A 19,504-nucleotide genomic window follows, 5' to 3' on the forward strand; every position below is an offset into this window, starting at 1 on the left:
GAACCACTTTGAAAGTGCCTGTCATGTGTGATTTCTTCTTGCCCTCTCTGCCTCTTTTCTCTGGTGTATGTTGCCAGTTCACTATATGGATTAAACCCAAGTTATTAATTAGATTCTTGTTAATTAGCGTCTGCCTCAGTAGGAATTAGTTGCAGTCAATTTACATTCCTTGTGAAATGTTATTTCTCAAGCTAATCTTTGCTCCATAAGTGTCTCGAGGAAGAAATCTGATTACATTGTACATTGAAATAAGCAAGGAAGGTATCAGAGGTAGGAGACAACACTGGGGTTTACTACAAGATGCAAGTATTAAAGTATGGTGTATAGTGGAAAATGAGTTGAAATCTGCTCCTGGCATTTGAACTTTCTAAATTGTGCCAGTGACACTGCTTTAAGGATGCCAGTTTTATAATTTGTGGGCAGGAAATTCCCCTCCTTCCCTTCCTTCAAGTCTGAACCTTGTTTGTGGTTCCATATCCTGACGCTTCAGAACTTTTTCAGCCTTTTGTGTTGTCATTTTTCCTGTGTTTTTGCACGAAGTCTTTCTAGACTCAGACATTGAGTCAGGTTCAGCATCTTGCCCTGCATCACTGATGATCAGAGATGGAATGAAAGCACAGCCTGCAACCCTCTCCTCATGCTGACTGGGTTGAAAATGAGCTGGACAGAAATGCAGTGCTGTAAGAGCCCCCATGAATATGTAAGTGCAGCAGCTTGAACAGTCCTGTAATAGGTAAATCCACAGCTTCATCATTAAGATAGTTCCAGCATAGTTCTATAAATACAAAAGTGAAACTCTGTCAATACATATGTCTTTATGAAAATAACTCTTGTCTAAGTAAAGATACTGCATTTGGAGGTTGGTATCTTCATGCTTTGACACTTAACTTTGTTTCTGTGTCAAGGAAAGTGTTTGTTGGGATTTCATGGATGGAAGAAGCTGTGTTTCTATGCTGTCATGTGTGAAGAAAAAAGCCATGTTGGCACTTTCTGGTGATCTTTAATATGGGATGCATACATTTACTGTTTGTGGATGTATTTGCTGAAAATTCCATTGTATTTTAAACGGATACCTTTTGTCTCTCAAATAAGGAGAGGTGGAGGGAGTTGCAACACCTGGAGTTGCAAATCTCCAGAATGGCACAATTAGAAGAAAGGTTTCAGGCCAATGTTCACACACATTTAAGGCAGTTGAACTGAGGGGGACTAGGTCAGTCTGGTTGGATGGTGTTCACTCGTGTGTCTGCTTTTAGCTCCAGGGTTTTACCAGCAGCTTATCTGCAAATATGTCTAGGTCTTAAAATTATTATTGGTTTTGGATCCAGTTCTCTGAAATGGATTTTAAGAGGTGAAGTGCCTTATTGTTTGGACTTAGGCTTGAGATCTTTTGAAATAAGTTGAAAGCTTTTACCTGTCCTCAGACACTCACTCTACAAAGTTGGGAAATGTTGTTGAATGGAAAATACTGATCTCGTCATTCCATTCTCGCTGTCTTGCCCTCAAATAAAGGTTTATATTTCACACAGGCCACAGTTTAATTTTTTTTTTTGGCCTGTTTGGATGACTGATAAGGACAGATGAATACTTGGGCTTTTGTTTCTTAGTTACAGCATTTTTCTCGGCTTTAGTATGGAATAAACATTGTGACACCGGATGAGAAAACAAGCTGTTATTTTACTGTAGAAATAAATTTTGTCTTTTAGTTAATTGGATGAAGGCATCTTTGTGTAAATTTGTCCTCATTTCAGGGTCATTTCTTAGAAGCAAATTTGAGCTGCTGCTTGAAACTGCATGTTGATGGACAAGTGAGTCAAGGAGGCAGATAACCAAGCTGTGTCACCACAGGGGTGGTCAGAGCTGGCTCTCCCTCAGCAGCAAGAGCTACCAGAAATAGAAGCAGAGTTTCTGCAGGAGGAGAGAGGCAGAACCACCATAATGTCTTAGAGAAAAGAATTTCAAGTCTGCAAAGGAAGGTAGGGTCTGCAAAGGACAAAAGTATCCTCACTCTTCCTAAGAGAACCTAATTGTAATGATGATGTGTGTGCCCACACTTCTACGGTGAATATCAGTGAAAATGCTCTGCCCAGCCTGTGGCATTGAGGGGAAATTTGCATCTGTCCTCCCTTAAACAAAAGCATCTCTCTTAATAGTAGATGTCCCTGACTAACAAGCAATCATTGGGAAATTATGGATAGAGTGAGCACTTCAACAGTTTTTGGAAATATCCAATGATGAGAAAGGTTTTTTTCCGACTGGGGAATCAAAAAAAAAAAAAAGAAAACCACAAACTTTGAGAAATCACTAGTGCAGTCAACCTGTGAATGGAGAAAAGTCTCTGTTTATTATGATTATTTCTTAGCATATCTTCTATAGGCCACACAAATGGAGGATTCATTTTCTTGTGAACTCAACTTCATTCAACTTCTGAGTGTTGTCTCTGGTCTGTTACTCAGAATCCAGCAGTGTCGTGACTCATTGTTGATTCATCGTTTTAAATGGTTTGGTGGGGTTTTTTGTTACTGTTTTTTAAGATCTTTATCCTCTTTTTCTGGGGACTGAGAGTGCAAATGTAGGTGCCTGTGTTGTTCAGGGGCACTGTGACTGGCATCTGTTCAGTGGAGCAGGTCAGCTGTGTGTTGGGTCTGCACCCATCGTGGGACAGGAGGAACTGCACGAGGGGTTTTGTAGCACATCTGGTGAGGGGAGGTTGCCAATGAATATGAACAAAAACATCCATAAAAACACTATAAAGTGAATTCAAAATTGTGCTGCTCTGCCACATCCATGTTTTGGATGTGGAGTGACTGCTGGCTTTCCAGCTGTTAGGGTAGGGTTGGGATCAGGGCAAGAAGCAGTTGCTTCTCTAACCTGCCCGGGTATTCAAAGAGAGAAGTGCTGGAGAGCCTTGAATTACTTTGTGATATAAATTATTTCAGAAAACTGGTGCAGTTATTCTCCTCAAAAAGAAACTAAGCATTTCTGTCACCGGTGTTCTCCAGTTGAAGTGAGTTGGAGAGGTTTTAAATTACTGTCAGGTCTGCTGTGACTGAGTAGGACCCGCTGCAGCTTGATCTGTCCTGTCCTGAGAGTTTACAAAGCATCAAAGCAATCATGCATAGTTTAAAGCAAACTTGAATGCCCTATTCAGGAGAGGATTTTCATGAAAGACAGTAATTAAATTTTAATTTAAGTTTATTTTTATCTATTGACATCCATTTGCAGATGGAGCAGGTCAGATAAAAATAACATAAATCAAAGCACCATAAAAGAACTAGCTGACCAGTAATTGTCCAACCTTTTATTTGTTACCCTGTTTGATCCATCTGTTAATCTAGATGGATACAGTTTGGGATATGTTAAAATTTGGGAATACTTCCTATGCACATCTTATGATTTCTGTCTGATATTCTAGAATTAAATTAATTTAGTGTGTTAAACAGGCCCTAAATAAAGTCCCTTTGCTTTGTCTGATTGGAGGCAGATTTTGCTGTTCCATTTTGGCTTCTCTCTGATAAGAAATTTGAAACCCACTGTTAACTTCAATGTAATGTCTTATTTTGGGTATTAAAACTGAAAGAACAACAGTAATAGCTAATTTGACAGGACAAGAGAAAAGAAACAACACTATAGTATATTTATATTTCATCATGACCTTTTTTCAGGATATCAGCTACTTACCTGATACTACAAAAAAAAGCACATTATCTGTAAGAGTATCAGATATAACTGTTGATAGCCACACTTGTATGTAAGTGTTACTCTTTCTACACCACCACATTATCCTGTGCAAACCCCATAGCTGATGTGAGGAGGGTGTAACTTAATTCCAGAGTTCTTGGGAATGGAGATGTGAGCAGCTTTGCTCTGCTGCTTCTCCATGGTGCAGTTCACTTGAATTTGCTTATCAGTTTATCAGCTTCAAGGCTTTCCTGTGAAAGTGTTGTTTGTAACCACTGTCTGCCAAAAAACCTGCAATTCTTACATAGCTGCCAAAACGCTTTAGAGGGAAATAGGCTTGCTTGGCTTGCTAAATTTTGATTAAAATAGATCTTACAAGCTTCTTTGTGAGTTTCTGAACAGATCTTCATGTAAGATATTTTGTGAGGGAGGGAAACCTGTCACATTTTTTAAAACCAAGCATCTCTGTGAACCACAGTCTTGGAGCTAAGCTTACTCTGTCTTGTCTGAATGTGGATAGAAAATCAGACCTGTTGTAGGAAATCATACCTGACTTTCCTCTAGCTGTGCCTGGATTAGCTCACAGTGAGTGTTATCCTGGCATCAGCAGGCTTCACCTTTCCTTTAGCTTACCAGGACGTTGGACAGGGCCTTCCTGACCCTTGATGCCCCCTTTTTAAATGTGTTTATATCAAACAGTTCATAATGCATTTGTGAAGCTTTGTTCGTGTTTGCAAAGCACTTTGAAGTTGATGCCAAGAGTTAATCTCTTTATCACCTTGTCGTAAAGAAACGTTTTTAAAAGCATCAATCCAGTCTCAATTGCTGGCACCAGGTAATGTTTTCCTGGTGAATAACTTTCAAAGCAAATAGGTTGGTTTTTTTTGTTTGCGCCATAACTGAGTCATCTGAACAAATTCCAAATGTTAAGGAAAAAAGTCTTGCTCCTGGCTTCTAGGATTGTTTCATTTAAGTTTTGGTCATAATAATTTGCAGTGGTTCACTATTGTCCAGTCTGGTTAATCCACGGGAATGGTTTTGATGTTTCAAAAGAAGTCTGGTTTCTTTTCAATTTAAAAAAAAAAAAAAAAAAGGAAAGAAATATTTTTAGAACCTTTTCCATCCTTCTTGCTTTATAGTAATGATAGTAAGGAAATGATTAATTCACTTAGAAGTCAAACTGAATGTGAGTCAGTCTTAGAACATTGAAACTGTTCTATATAGACTAAAAGAAGCATAACACTTAAAAAGAAATTCCTAAGAAAAGCCGGATCTTGTGAGAAGTTGGCCTCAGATTCAGCCATGATGTACAGGCCATCTCTGCAAAAGCCTCAGGTGTTAGTTGCACAATTATTTTGGGGGAAAAATGGCACCATTTAAGACATGACAGTACAAAAGCAGAGTGACTAGAAAGGAACATGTGAATACTTTAAATCTGCTTCAGTGGCAGTCATGTTTTATCTGAAACTGCTGGGAAATGTAATGGGAAATAATGTGGAAGGGCTGGTGTAGGTGAGCAGCTCTTGGATGTTTCCTTTTGCTTTCTCTGAGTTGGGACTGTGACAAAATTCCCTCTAATACGGCAAAGGAGGAAAGGGTTGAATGTTGGGAATCATGAAGAAATCTTTAACTGCTTGAGAGCCATCAGTAACAGTAATGAAAATAAGGTATGTATGAGTATAACAGCCTCTAGCAAAGGTCAAATACAATATATTTGTTCATCAGAATAACTGAATAATCGCACTTGGTCAGACTGTTGCTCAAACCATGGGCAGTTTGGTCGCTGTGCAGTTTTTCACGTAGAGTCTTTCCTGTTACAAAAAGATTTATCAGGAAGCAGATGAGAACAACTGAAGTGGGAATAGAAAGTCTGTATACGGAAAAAAAAAATAGATAATTCCTTGTAAAGCTTTTTTCAATATCCCAAACTGAAGAACCAGAAGTGGCCAGCAATGCAGGTCCTATAAGGCACTATTGGCAGTGAGACTTAACCAAGACTCACTCATATATTTCTTGTAACAATAACTTAAACATTATCCTGAGTGCATGAAGGGAATGTATGGGAAGGAAACTAGTCTGTTGATTTTTCAGTATTCTCAAGAAAAGAAATGCAGAAGTCACCACAACCTGGTGTTAGAATGTTAGAACGTGTCCTTGTCTGTTGACAGGATTTCCTCAGCTCCCTGGTTAACAATGCACCATTCATTCTGGAAGCTGAAATTTCTGGGTACTCCTGTGACTAATCTTATGAATGTGAAAAATTTATTCTTTCTTAATTACATACTGATTCTGAGCTGGATAACCAGAAGATGATTCAAGAACTTCTCATTCTCCAACTGCCTTCACTGATGTCTGTTTTGAATTTCCAGTGGCAAGAGAGATTATATGTAATATCTGATGTTAAAATACATCTAGACGAGATCTTTTTTCTAGTACAAATGAGGAAACTTTTCCATGTAATTCTACTCCTCAAAATAATATGAGTAAGTAGATGTTTTAAGAAAAATAGTAGGACAAACCCAGAATGATTGTTCTGCCAGTCTGGATGAGAATCATCTGGAATATTGCCTCAGCTGTCAACAGGCATTGATTGAAGAGCAATTTCCCATGGTTTGGTTGCATGTGAACTATCTAAATCAACAAATTTTTGGGGGACACTAAATGAACAAACTCTGATTTCAAGCTTTTTGATGGAGAAAATAGGAATGAAAAAAATTGATATTTCAATATTTTTTTTTAAATGAGAATATTTAATTCCAAGTGTATTAAGCAATTTTCATGCAAGCCTTCCTTAGCCAAAATGACTAGAAATCTTGCAAGAAGATAGCTCTTCTGTCCAAGCAAGCACAGGGACAAGGTGTGTTGCAGAGTTCTGTAGGATACACTTTTCCTCAAGGGGAAAGGCAGATTTATCCAGATAGATTTAATGCTGGCCAGGGACATGTCAGTGTTAGCTCTTCTTACTCTGTTTTGCCCACGGAACTGTGATGTTTCTGAATTGCTTCTAGATTAGGGAAACAATAGGAAAGAAAACCACAGTATTTCTCAACTCTCAGAATTAAAGTTCTGCAACAAGCAATTCTCAAAGGTTGCAGTGCAAACAACAAAATACCCTGTCTTTGTCTGTGTTTGAGGTATGTCTCAGGCTGGAGTTCTGGGTCAGTTATTAGTTTACCACTGTGATTTTTGTTTTGTCTTGGCATGTTTGTTTGGTTTCAGTGTAAGAAAGAAAAATGAAAAACACAAACCATCCCACCTGAAACCAAAAACAAGAGGTAGGATCTCTAGCAAGTCTAACCTGGCAGGGAGGAGCAGCTGCTCCTTGTTTTGTTAGCTTTCCTCCTCCATTCCAGGAGGCTTGGGAGGATGGACCCTTAGCTCAGTGTGCAATGTGAATCCTGATCTTTATATTAAAGCAGACAGTGAAGAAACAATAAACTGAGAATCTGTAATTCAACCTGCTTGAGCTGAGACAGAAAAATAAAACCTGCATGTGCAAGACATAAAACAGGTGGCCCTCCATGAATTTTGCAATCCTGGAGCACACAGAGCAGCTCGTTGCTGCTTCCAGAGTCTGTCTGGAACAGGGAGCAGTGGGAAGGTGGTTGAGAGTTGTGCTCTCTGTGTGCAGAGGAGATGGTTTGTGGAAGGAGAGGGGATATGTCCCTGTGCAAGAGTTACCAGGGTGCTGAGCAGCACTGCAGCAAGGCAGGGGCATCCTGAACTGTACCATCTCCCATGCCAGGAAACTCCTGGGCTTTTCTGCCACCTCCCAGGCTCTGATTCCTCAGACTTTCCTGGCTCTGTGACTGACAGAGAAGCTTTTTTTTTAGCCCCACTGATTACAGGACCTAAGTATGTATTTTCCACTTTCATTCGCAGGACACAGTGTGTAAACAAGTATTTTGCTGTCTGTTTTCATTCACTGAGGATTTGTTGCCTGCCACAGAGGAGCAGGTTTGGAGTGGTCCAGCCATACTGGAGCTGCAGAACCACATTCCAGCTTCCATGGTGTGGTTGCTGGCCTCTAATGTAAGATCCAGGTATAAGGTTTGTGTGGGACCAATAATTTCAACATTTTTATTAATAGACACTATTTATATGTGTTTATATTAGTGCACTAACTTGAATAACACTTATTTTTTTGCCTGGGGGTTGTGTATCTTATGGTGCACGGGATTCCAGCTGACAGGAAAATCTGCACAGCTCTTCAAGTGAAAATACTGGGGGGGGGGGGGGGGAGGGGGTGTTAAGTAATTTAATGAGGATGATCACAAGTACATATGTATATATGGACTCAGGGCTGTTCTCTTCGTATCTCTGGCTTTATGTCAGTCAACAAGAGCTAAAGGAGAAAGCCAAGAGAAGTAGAGCATTACCTGCTTTAGTGTTTGGTACAGAACACTCCTGCCTTCAGCAGGCTGGTTCTAGTTTTTACTGCAGAATGGAGACCTGACAGAGTGTCAAGGAGCCTGTTCTGCCTGGACAGATACTCTGGAGACCGTTTGGCTTCCCTCTTTCTCCTCCAGCTCCTCTAGGATGTGGTTAATTCTACAATGTTGCAGTGCGGCTACAGGGGCAATTACTGCCTGTGTGAAACTGCAGAGAAATGGGTGGTTAAGTCTGCCTCAGATGTAATTAAGTCTGAAATGTCTCAGTGGTCACATTAGAAACACACTAATTTTAAGCCCTCTTATTGGTTTAGGCCATAGCCATTTGTTACATAAAGAAGCAGAGGATTTTTTTTTTTTTTGTCCTTCAAATGATTTTCTGTGGGAACGTGAAAAAAACAGGGTTCTTCAAAGCAGCAAGGCAGTAATACCCACTACAGACTCCTTGTCCTGCCAAAGTAAATTAGTTAAGAAACCTCAAACCATTTTTTTGAATGGAAAAAATATCTAATTGTCCTTTTTTGTCCATTGGTGAAGCAAACCATGCCTGCAAGTTCATTCTATGGGTGACTATTTCACTATCTGTGGTCCAGAGATGGACTTTTAATGTCAAGTTAGTCATGCAGAAGCTTAAATTGCTTACTCTCAGGAGTATGTCATTTCAATATATTTTTCCTTGCAGAAAACGGTTTTAGAAGTCATTTGCTCCTACCTTTGTCTTCTAAGTTTCTATGTCCTTGTATATATTGATGTAATTCATTTTGGGTTGCATGTGTTGCAACCAGTTTTGATTAGATGGGATGGATTCGAAAGTATAAGACCATAAAATATATCAGATGGGGAGGGGGCAAAGAAGGTGGAAACAGCAAGAATTGTTGATAGGAGTATTTTTGTCATGTTTGGTCCACTAATGAGAACAAATGAAACAACAGACACAAATTTAGCTTAAATAAATGAAACTGTGTCCAGAACTGGAATACCGTAACTTTTGTATTATGTATTATTTGCATTATGAAGGGGGGGGGAAGAAGTCTGGTTTATGCATTCCTGGCCAGTGACTGTTGGACACAGTGCTTATGTCAGAAGTTTGCTGGCCCCCAGATATGTTTTGAGCTGTTTCAGCAGAGCCTGGAATGTGTGTAAAGACATTTAAAACTGAGCCACTGCGTTATGGAATTGCTGTGAAGGAATGGCCTTGCACCTGCTGGCCCATTGCCAGATGAGAACAGATGCAGCATGCAATACCTGAGAATTCTTCAGTTTGGAAATATTCCTTGTCATGCTGCAGGAAACCCAAGACTGAAGAGACGATTTCTGAGAAATAGAAACTGGGCTCCTCCCTTCCAGATGGACCCAACAGCTGCAACTAGGGGAATGAAAAATGAAACTATCATTGTCCTATCAGGAATTTCAACAAGGTCAGTAATAAAGAGCAATTTGAGGTGTTACCTGGGTTTGAACTCACAGCTGGCTCAGCTTCAACAGATGGTTGTTTAATCCATGTCCCTCTAGCTCCTGCTCCTGCAGCAGCCAATGGCTCAGAACACAGGAGTTGACAGGTGGTGGGAAGCCTGTCTGCAGACTGTGCTCCTCCCTGCCCACCACTGAAATAGGTATGTCATTTCAAAGTTAGCTTAGTTCAAAGTTGGTTTTATTTATTTTTTTACTAAGCCACCTGTGAAAATGTATTTAAAAATCTATTCCTTTTTTAATGTGGTGTTTGAATTCCCAACAAACTAGGCAGAGACCTTTTATCTTAGCTAGCTTTGAACCTGGATGGGTCATGCTGGTGCTGGCTTTGTCTGATGCTGCTAAGTGCTCTCATTTTCCCTGCCTTGCAGCCTTCACAGGAGTTACTTTCACTTTTATATGGCACTGTGTGCTGCCGTGGTGATACTGAAATGTTCGTTCAACACGTTATGGAATTAAGCCCAAGTATCACAAATGGAATTGAGTTTATGATAAAAGAAAGCCAACGGTGTTTGTAAAACCCAGCTCTGTAATCTTACAAGTACCTCAGAGAGATTAATCACTTGGGTTGTGGTGGCTTCTGTTTTCCTTCTCTCCCCCAGGAGAACTGAATAAACCCCTGAATATATTTCTAAGACAGCACTCCACAGTGTTAACTTCCTGAATTTGGTACAACAGAAGCAAAGACTTCATGGAAGAAAGTTTGAGGAATGAGTGATTTACTTTTTTTTTTTTAATTGGGAACTAGAAAGTTTGATGGCAAGGGAAATTATTCTTTGGTTTTTTTCTGGAGATCTTCCTGCAAATGCCTGCCATCAGATGAGACTGAATGCTGCTAAGTCAAAATTAAAGACATGTCATCAGTGTAACTTCCAGAAGTTGAGAGAAGAGCATTTTTATCTGTTGAGAGAGTTTAGATGGCAAAGATCTGAGGAGTCTAGGAGACAGAGATACTGATACTCATTCAGTATCTTCCCCTTTTTCACCAGTGCAGAGCTTTCAGAAAAATGAAGCAGCAAAGCAAAGGGAGCCAATTAAAGTCTGAAGCCAGAAGAACAACCGTTGAAGCTTTTCAGAAAACAACCCTTTGACACCACTGACATCCCTGAGTTGTTCTCTGAAGCTTTCTTGCTGTCATCATCTCATTTTAGCTGTTTGGTCTTCTGCTGTCTCACTTCTTGTTTAGCTTGTTTCTCACTTGTCCTTTGTTTGCACTTTGATGTGATTTCACAAAAAGGATTTAATCCAGAAACAAACAAGTACTCTGAGGACGTGGGCAGCATCACATTATCATAGATCTGCATGTCTTTTGTCCCTTCCCCAGTGTAGAGCTGTTCTGCCTGCTTGGATGGGACAGGACTTGTGCAGCACCTCACAGTGACCTGTGTTGGTTTTGGGGTCTCAGACCTTCTCTACGAAACAGTGCCCTGAGTTATCGAGTGGGATGGGGTAGGATGGAATAGAGAAAAGAAGGGACTTTTCAGTTCTCTCTGATTTTTTTCCAGGTTTGTGGGTGTGAATTGATGATGATCTGGAGCAGCAATGCAGGAAAGGGAGAGGGCAGAGAGAGGGAACTGTTGATCTGAGGGGAAATGAGAGGATGCAGAACAGTGGGAGAAAAAAGACGCTGTCTTATTTAGATACAGCAGCCAGAATGTGCTGTATTGGTGTTGGAGGCATCCTCCTGTATGTTCAATGAGCCTGAAAAAGGGAGAAACAGGTATTTATGCCCAACACAGACTTGTGTTCAAGTCCAACTCACTCAGGTTGTTTTCTAGGCACTGAAGACAGGTCACAGCATTCTTGGGACAGTAACATGCACTGGATGTTCAACTTTCAGCACTGAAGGGAAAGCCTTAGTAGCAGTGGGAATAGTTAAACATACTAAATTCTCTTCCAGGAGTAGAATTCATTCAGCTTCTTAGCCAGGAAATGTTCATTTATGCTGTTTGCTCAGGCAGGCACCTCCTGAGAGCACAGTTTCAGCTGACCTGTGTAACCACTCACATGCTGTTCTCTGACAGCACTTGTTCTTTATCAGCCCATTAAGTGTGGGCTTTCAGCCAGTGAAAACATTGGATATTTGGCAAAGCATTTATAATTAGTAAGTGTTGTGGCAGAATAATGGAATCTGAGGTCTCAGAAACTATCAAGTGTGTCCGTTTCCAGCCGATAATCCCATGGAGACAAAAAAATGGAAAGTGGAGTGTACCAAATTGAAGGAGGCAGTATGCAGTGTTTGGATTTACTGCAGGGTATCTCACAGCCATCCAGACTCTTTCCAGAGTTTGATGGTGCCTGAGGACCTTGCAAAGAAGGATGTCTTCTCCCCCCACTCTGCCTGTGTTTAACAGGCATTGCCATGCCATCTTGCCTGTACCATTTGTTCCTGCCCTGTTCAAAAAGCTTTTTGTGTCTTGACAAGAGATGTACTTAGGGAACACATTTTCATAATCTTGAAATACTTTGATATTGAGGACACAGTCACATTACTGGGAGAGGAGGCTGACAGAGGCTTGAAGCAGACTGTCTCTAGGTTTCTGGCCAGCCATCAGTCACTCTCTGCTCTTGGGCAGGGATGTCAAAACATGGCCACTTTCTGTCAACCATATTTTTGTTTTTCCTTCTCTTGGCATGTATTTGACAAAGCTTGATTTGGCACCTTCCATGTCTTGCAACCTGTTTCCTAAGAACCGGTTTCCAAGATTTTGACATTTTCTGGCTAGATGTCAACTTCCCATAGCAGAAATACTTCTCCCCTCACGTCACTGTGCATTTGGTATTGAGAGCCAACCTGTACAGCACGGATGAAAAGCTTTTCTGCACTCAGACTGGAGAGTCTGATGATGAACTGCTCCAGTGGTTCAGTTTATTAAGGCCAGTTGGCAGTGTTTGAGACTTGGTTTATTTTATGCTTTTTCTAGAAGGGTGCAAAGAACTGAGGCAAGGGCTTTGTCTGTGAACCTGTTTTCCAGCAAAGAGGTTGAGTGTCTCAATTCTGTGAATAAAGAATGGAGTCACAGCAGCCTGATTCCATGGCAGCTTCACCTGGGCTGTGGTGGGTCCCAGCAGCACTTTCTCATGGGATCTACTGTATAGCCTTCCCCCTTTTCTCCTTTGCATTCATAACAGTGCTCCTATGACTGTGGTGGGGGAAATAACCTGCCTGAACTCTCAGTGGAAGAAATAAAGTTCTAAAATACTTAATTTCTTCTTTTTTGCCAGATATTTTGTTATAGAGCCACATGAACTTTACTGCTGGCATGAAAGAGATGGGGAGGGAGGGACAGGCACAGGAGCACAGCATATCCTGAGATTCACTTCAGCTTCTGTGAAATCTTACTCAAAACTCTCGGTTTATCCCAGGCCTTAAGTGCCAGGTATGTGCTTTCTCTGAGCTACAGTCTTTAACTGCTGCTGCTGCTTTCTCCTGCCTTCTTATCTCTATATAAGAATCTATCACTCATTTTGTGATTACTGCACCAGTGTGCAGTTTAAAGGAAACCCTTCAGAGCTATGATTTAGTCCTTCTCAGGACTTGGTATGTGCAGCAGTACTGGGGGCTGTAGCCTCATTTTGTTTTTCTCTATCATACAAATATCTGCATACAAAGGAACAAGATTAATTCTGTTCTTATTCTGAAGTATTGACTGAAAGGTGCTGAGCAGATCTATGGGGTTTAGCATTGGCTAGGGATCAAAACTGTGCTGGCAAGCAGTGCTTAATAGTATGATGACACAGTATCCTTCCCATTTAAAACAAGGGTCAGAACATATGAAACAGATTTCTTCTAAATGCCTAGAAGAGGGGATTAAGAAAAGCAAATGCCTAATTTTTGAGTCACTGTATCCAGCATCAGACCCAGCAGAGTCTGTACTCTTCTGCTCTTTTGGGTTCATTTCGTTCTTTGGAGCATGAGGGATGTTCTGGACAGGGAGGACATTGGCTCAGTACATGCAGGATCTGTGGTCCAGGGTCTCAGTTCCAAGTGCAAAAATTATCATTTCTCCAATGCTGATTTCTGCACTAATGTAACAGGCAGGACTGGGCCGTGCAGTTCAATCCAGGCTTTTCCCTCTGAAGCCTGAACAGTGTCTCCAGCTGTTGTTGCCCAAAGAATGCAGGCCCAGTGCATTTGAGGTGTGCTGAAGTACAGAGCACCCCATGGCCCTGCTGCCACAGCAGCAGCCACCAAGTTGGAGATGCCTGGCAGGTCACATGAATATTTTGCCAAACTTTCAATGCAGGAATGGCAGCATGGGCACAGCAGGGTAATGCAGTGCTGTTGATTACAGGCCAGGCTTTTATCTCTGTGCCCATAAATTGCGCTTGGTCCTTATTTTGTTAGAAATGGGGCGAAGCTCTTCCCCTGGTGAGTTTTTGGCCCAGTTCTGGATGTTAGAGCAACTTCCTACAGAGCAAACACAGTTGTGATTTGTAGTGCTGCTTTCTTTCCAGGACCCATGGGACACTGGCGTTGGCACTCTCAGTGGGAAGGCAGCGTTGAACAATAAGGAGTTGCAGGACTTTTTAGCAGAGTGCTGGCCAGTGCTGTAGCCTGCATCTGATTAAATCAGCAGAAAACTAGGCTTTATTTTCCTTGCCAAGCTTGTAACCTACCACTTTAACCTTGACCTAAGCAGCGGCGGTGACAGGGGGGTGGCACTGCAGCTCCAGTGACAGACCTCCCGTTGTGCAGCCTCGCTGTTAAACACATCCACGGGCACTTGCCAGGCTGTGCAGCTGAGCTGATCTCAGCGTGGGAGGCTTGTTCATCCAAACCTTCTTCTTCTCCCCCAGCACCAAGCAAGGCTGCTTCTGTGAAGGAGTTTTTCCCAAAACTGAAGGGAGAGTTGTTTTTCCAAGTGTTTTCTTCCTCACGTTCTGATTAATTTAAGGTGTCTCTTTGTGTCGCCACTGAACTGTCTCACAGCAGCGTTGGGGATGTGAAGCCACATGAGTTCTTGTGCACTTGTTGACAAACAGTGATACAGTGTGTTCTAGTAAATGCCTCGGGTTCTGTTAATCAGCAGTTAAGGCTATCGTCAGACAGCTTTTGTGAGACTAAGTTTCAGTTTCAGGTTCTTGGATTTACTGCGTTTCCTCGGTGCAGGAAACGGTCGGGCACTTGTTCAAATACAACTTTTCTTCTCTGGTGTGGAAACAGAAGTAGTAATTGTAAATATTTCTCTTTAATTTAAATAAATAAAAACTCACTTTCGTGAAATATAAAGATGGACGTTTTCTGATTTCAACATGCACATCTTTTTTCTTTTCCTTTTTTTTTTTTTGATGTTGAGAAATATCTACTTCTGTGACAGTTTGCAATTGGCTCACAATTTAAACAAACTTTTGTAGCCTTTTATTTTCCAATAGAAATTTTCTGAGCACACCTTGCTTCATCCCAGGCCCATCTCCCTCTTTTCCTCCTCCCTGCAGAAAGGTATAACCTCATTCAATGTCCTTGAAGGAATGGATGGAAATACTAAAGTCTTCATAGCTGTGGGAGAAAGCAGGAGGAGAAAGAGGGGCAGAAACAGAGACAACCCTGTTAAGAGAAAGCAGCAGATAACCTTTAGGATAAATAATGACACATAGATAGGATAAGGGGCAAAGACATATTTGAATAGGGACAACCTTGTGGGAAATGGCTGATGAAGAATGGATCACAGGAGATCAAGTGCTCCAGAGAGATAAATCCATTGGTACCTAACTATAAACTTTCTACCCCAGCTGCACTGATAGCATCAGCCTTAATTCAGAATTCTCTTATAATCCCACCCTTAGAATCAGATCCAAACCCAGCATACTGTCAGGAGAGCTGCTCAGTTCAGCAGACAGCATTTAAATCTGTGGAAGTAAACCCAAAAGTGATCTCTGGAGTTAAGAGCATCTTCAGGGCCCAGCAATTGCTCAGCAGAATCGTACTTTCATAATCACAGTTTTGAATTTAGGAACTCAAATTCTGCCATAACCTTCCTTCATAAACCTATAGTTCTTACCCCACGTGTCAGGGGGGTTTAAATATCTTATGAGAAACCTCATCCTGTGGAAGAAAAACATGAACATGAGTTATGTATCTGGTTTATCAACTGCAAGCTAGGAAAGAGCAGTTATGCCTATTGTGTGGTGAAAGGAAGAAAGATAATATCACTACCCATGCCCAGGCTCCTGTTTTTCTCAATTTTAATGTGCTTTGGAACAAGATGAAATTAATATCTGTATAACATGTAGTTGTAACTGAAGAACAGCAGGTAAGTAGCTAGAGAACTTATACTGTAATGGACTATCAACAGCAAGCAGGAAAGGTAATTGTGAATTTCCTTTTTATTCAGGCTTTTTTTCCCTCTCCATGGATTCTTTGTGACCCCTGGTAAAGCAAGGAGCTGCAAAATGAGGCAGACTTTTAAAACTGTCCGATGCTTCTGACAGTGATACATTGGTATTTATGTAGGAACTATTTTACCAGAAGTACAGGTGGGGGATGGAGGGATACATGCTATATTATTCCCTCACGGAAAGGAAAAATCAATCCATTCTCATAAATAATATACAAAATTCTCAGCGAGATCTAAATTCAATACACTTAAGATGTCACCAGGGTTCTAAGCCTGAGTGGCCAAAGATCTGGCTGGGGAGAAGTTTTATTTAGTTCAGCTGCTGGCAAAATCTGTGTGGACCTGATCACCCTCACTGTCCATCACAGCCCCTGGAGAGAACACAGGTTGTTTCTGTGGGCAGCTGAACAATGAGGGTGTTACTGCAGTGCTACATTTGTTGGGAGGGCAGGGTTTGCTCCTGCCTACTCACTCCAGGGGATTAAACAGAACAGCCAGGGGCATGGACTCGAGTGGTAGGTTTGCTACCTTCAACTGAATGTCAGACTTCTATAAAAGCAGAAATAGTCTGATTTAAATCAAGAGTTGACATTGTTGTCATTTAATTAACCCTAAAAGAAGTTTAATGGGCCAAGAGCTTTAGTGTTTGAAGTAAAAATGATATCAGGTCTTGTTTACTGGGTTTGGGAGTTTTTGCCCTGCAAATCCAATGTTAATTGCCCTATTTTACATCTGCCTTGTCATTTTTCTCTGTGTTTGCAGAGCAAGATAACCGAGCTACCGGTTGTTATGAATAGGCAATGACAATATATTTAATGATTTTCTGAATAAATGGCTAAATCCAAACTCGAGTACATTCAAATGGAAAAATGCTGACATTTTGCTTCCCTAAGATTTCAGAGCCTTTATCAGAAATTTCATTAATTGCTCCACAGCCTTGTTTTTGATGTTTCCTTTTAGTTTGCCTTCTAGTATTGTAAAAGCATAGGAATTTAAATCTAGGAGTATAGGGAAAGTCAGTACATCATAGGCTTTCCATCAAGTGTAGTTATTTTAACTTTTCTACTGATTTTAAGACTAGAGAGCAGCACATCCCGTGGCTGGTCAGAGCTAAGCAGCTGCTGGCTCTTTCCTCCTAAGTAGGAGGTGGGCCAGCCCAAACAATCTAAGCTATTTGTACTTTTTCCTCTGAGATTAGATGAGTAGAGAAAAAGAAAGTAGTTTCCTCTCTCTCCACAACTGCAGGTATTCAAAGGGCTGGAGGCAGTGGATAACTCCGGTATTTTAATATTCGTATGGCAGGAATAGGAAGCAGAAGAGGCAGCACAATAACATGAACAATATTTTCTTATAAAATTAAGACAAAAAAACTGTGTTTTGAGAAAATTCTGCTAAGTGCATAAGCAGCTGCCTAAATTAAATCAAGGGAGCAGTTCCACTGAAATTTCCTGGCTCTCCCATGGAACCGCAGTTCTGCCTCCACTGTATTTCTAATCCAGCTGTTTTTCTATCCTAGGCATTCTTTCTAAAGTAAGCCAACACTTCCCTCCTTCCTCCCCATCCCCCTTCCCCAAAAACATGCAAACAAACCCTCCATCATCATTTTCTAGAACTGACTATGTTGCAGGTGGTTTTAACACCAGGTGTCCTTTTGTTTAGAAATTAAAGCCTTTTCCTTATCTCTGGGCTGCCAGATCTTTCAATATGGATTTTTTTCCTCTGTAATATAAAACTTCTAAAGCTATTCAAAGACACCTTGGCAAATATTTGTCTGTCGGGCAGTAACTGAATAAAGACCCATCTTCTTTGATGCTGCCCCTCCCTTTTCTCCTGAGTTTTTTGTAACTGTTGCTTTTGACCTAAAAATAACACAGATATAGCTGGAAAGGGAAACCTTTTTTGAGAGGAGATATTGTAATTTGGCAGCAACCCAGTAAGGTCCTATTGGCTGTAAGTCAGTGTCAAGCTTCCCTAGGAAAAAGAAAGTCTAATGTTAGTTTAGGATAAAACCCAAACCAACAACAACAAAAAAATCACTCAAACCCTCACTGTATTGTGTTTGCTGTTTAAAGGGAAAGGAACAGAGAATGGTTTATCTTCCTGTATAAGCAGGCATGGACAGACTTCAATGCTGCAGGCAATAGGACTTCTCAATCCTTTTTATCCCTGGAAATCCTGTAAAGCTGTGCATGGTCCTTTCTGGCAGGTAGATCAGAGCCAGGCGTCTCGGCACCAGAGCACAAAGAGTGGTGCTGGGTTTTTGCCAAGTGCTGGGAGTAGAAACTTCTCAGTACTCTGTGCACCTGCTTGAGTCTAAACCTGCCTCTCCCTTCACTCAGTGCTTCAGCTGTTACACCACAGTTGGAATGAGGAGCCCTGTATTCCAGAGAGTTTCTGTTGCTTACCCATAGCTATAGGATAAGTCTGTCACACTGTTGTAACTGCTCAAAAATAATAGAGCAGAGAACTTTGCTTGTGTGGAAACCACAAGATATAAATGAGTGTTGATTTAGGAGTTGGAGCCATAGCAGGTCAGCTTACTGCCACTAGGTATTTTTAATTTCCCGTGCCTAGGAACTGAAATTGTGCAATAATCTGTTCTGATGAACTAGGCACCCAAAAAACACTGCCTATTCTTCCCACATCTTGTCTTATTGTTTTCTTACTTGTAGCCATGGTATTTTTCTAAAACAGCCTGCTCTGGTCAGCATGACTTCATCATATAATAGGATGTGATATTAGGATCATAACGATAGAAACTCCAAATTAGACTGAAATGGCCACAATAACCTTAACCCTAACCCTTCCACCTTAAAATGTTAAGAGAAGAAGTACCAAAGTTCATTACTTCTTAGTCAGGTAGGTTTTTTTCCTCTTCTCTGTCTAGATATAATACAATGGTATTAGCACTCAAACAGCCATAGTTCATGTGTAAGTTAGTGAGTTTGACACCTTCTCTGGCCTCTCTTTATTACATAGAAGCTTACCTTGGATTTTCAATGAGGTATTACCATAGATGTTCTAAGCTGGGTTTTTTTATTGTTATTTTGAAAAACATGGAGGAAGCAAATAGGACAAACCTACTCTCCATCTTAGACAGGATCCTAGCCTGAAAATATGTTTATAGTTTGGACATAGGCAGGAGCTCACTGTAAACATAGATAATTGTTTCTGTTTTTCAGGAAATGCAATTGAAAAAAGAAACAAACTTGGAATCAAACACCGGACATTAAGTTGTTGGTTAGGCTGGAATCAGATTTGAGCATAGTCAAACAGCAATCTTTTTTAGGACTTGAACCCTTTGTTCACTTCCCCATATTAAACTTCAGAACTCTGAAGCACAAATAAGGTAATGTTAAGGGTACACATTAAAATCAGTATACCTATGTGTTGATTTATGGCTCAGTACCTTCAAAACCTTAATGAGCTCTGTAAAGCTAATTTCCAGTTCCCCCCTCATACAACTACCCAGAGCTGTATGAGCTCTTTCCTCCCAGCTATATCATCTTTGCACTGTACCAAAGCCACTCACACCCTGCCTACACCTCAAACACACCGGTAAGATGTACCCCAGGTTCTCTTATAATGTATTTTCCCAAGGCATTTCTGGTTTGCAGCAGGAGCAGG

Source organism: Chiroxiphia lanceolata, chromosome 16, assembly GCF_009829145.1.
Source record: "Chiroxiphia lanceolata isolate bChiLan1 chromosome 16, bChiLan1.pri, whole genome shotgun sequence".
Taxonomy (NCBI): domain Eukaryota; kingdom Metazoa; phylum Chordata; class Aves; order Passeriformes; family Pipridae; genus Chiroxiphia; species Chiroxiphia lanceolata.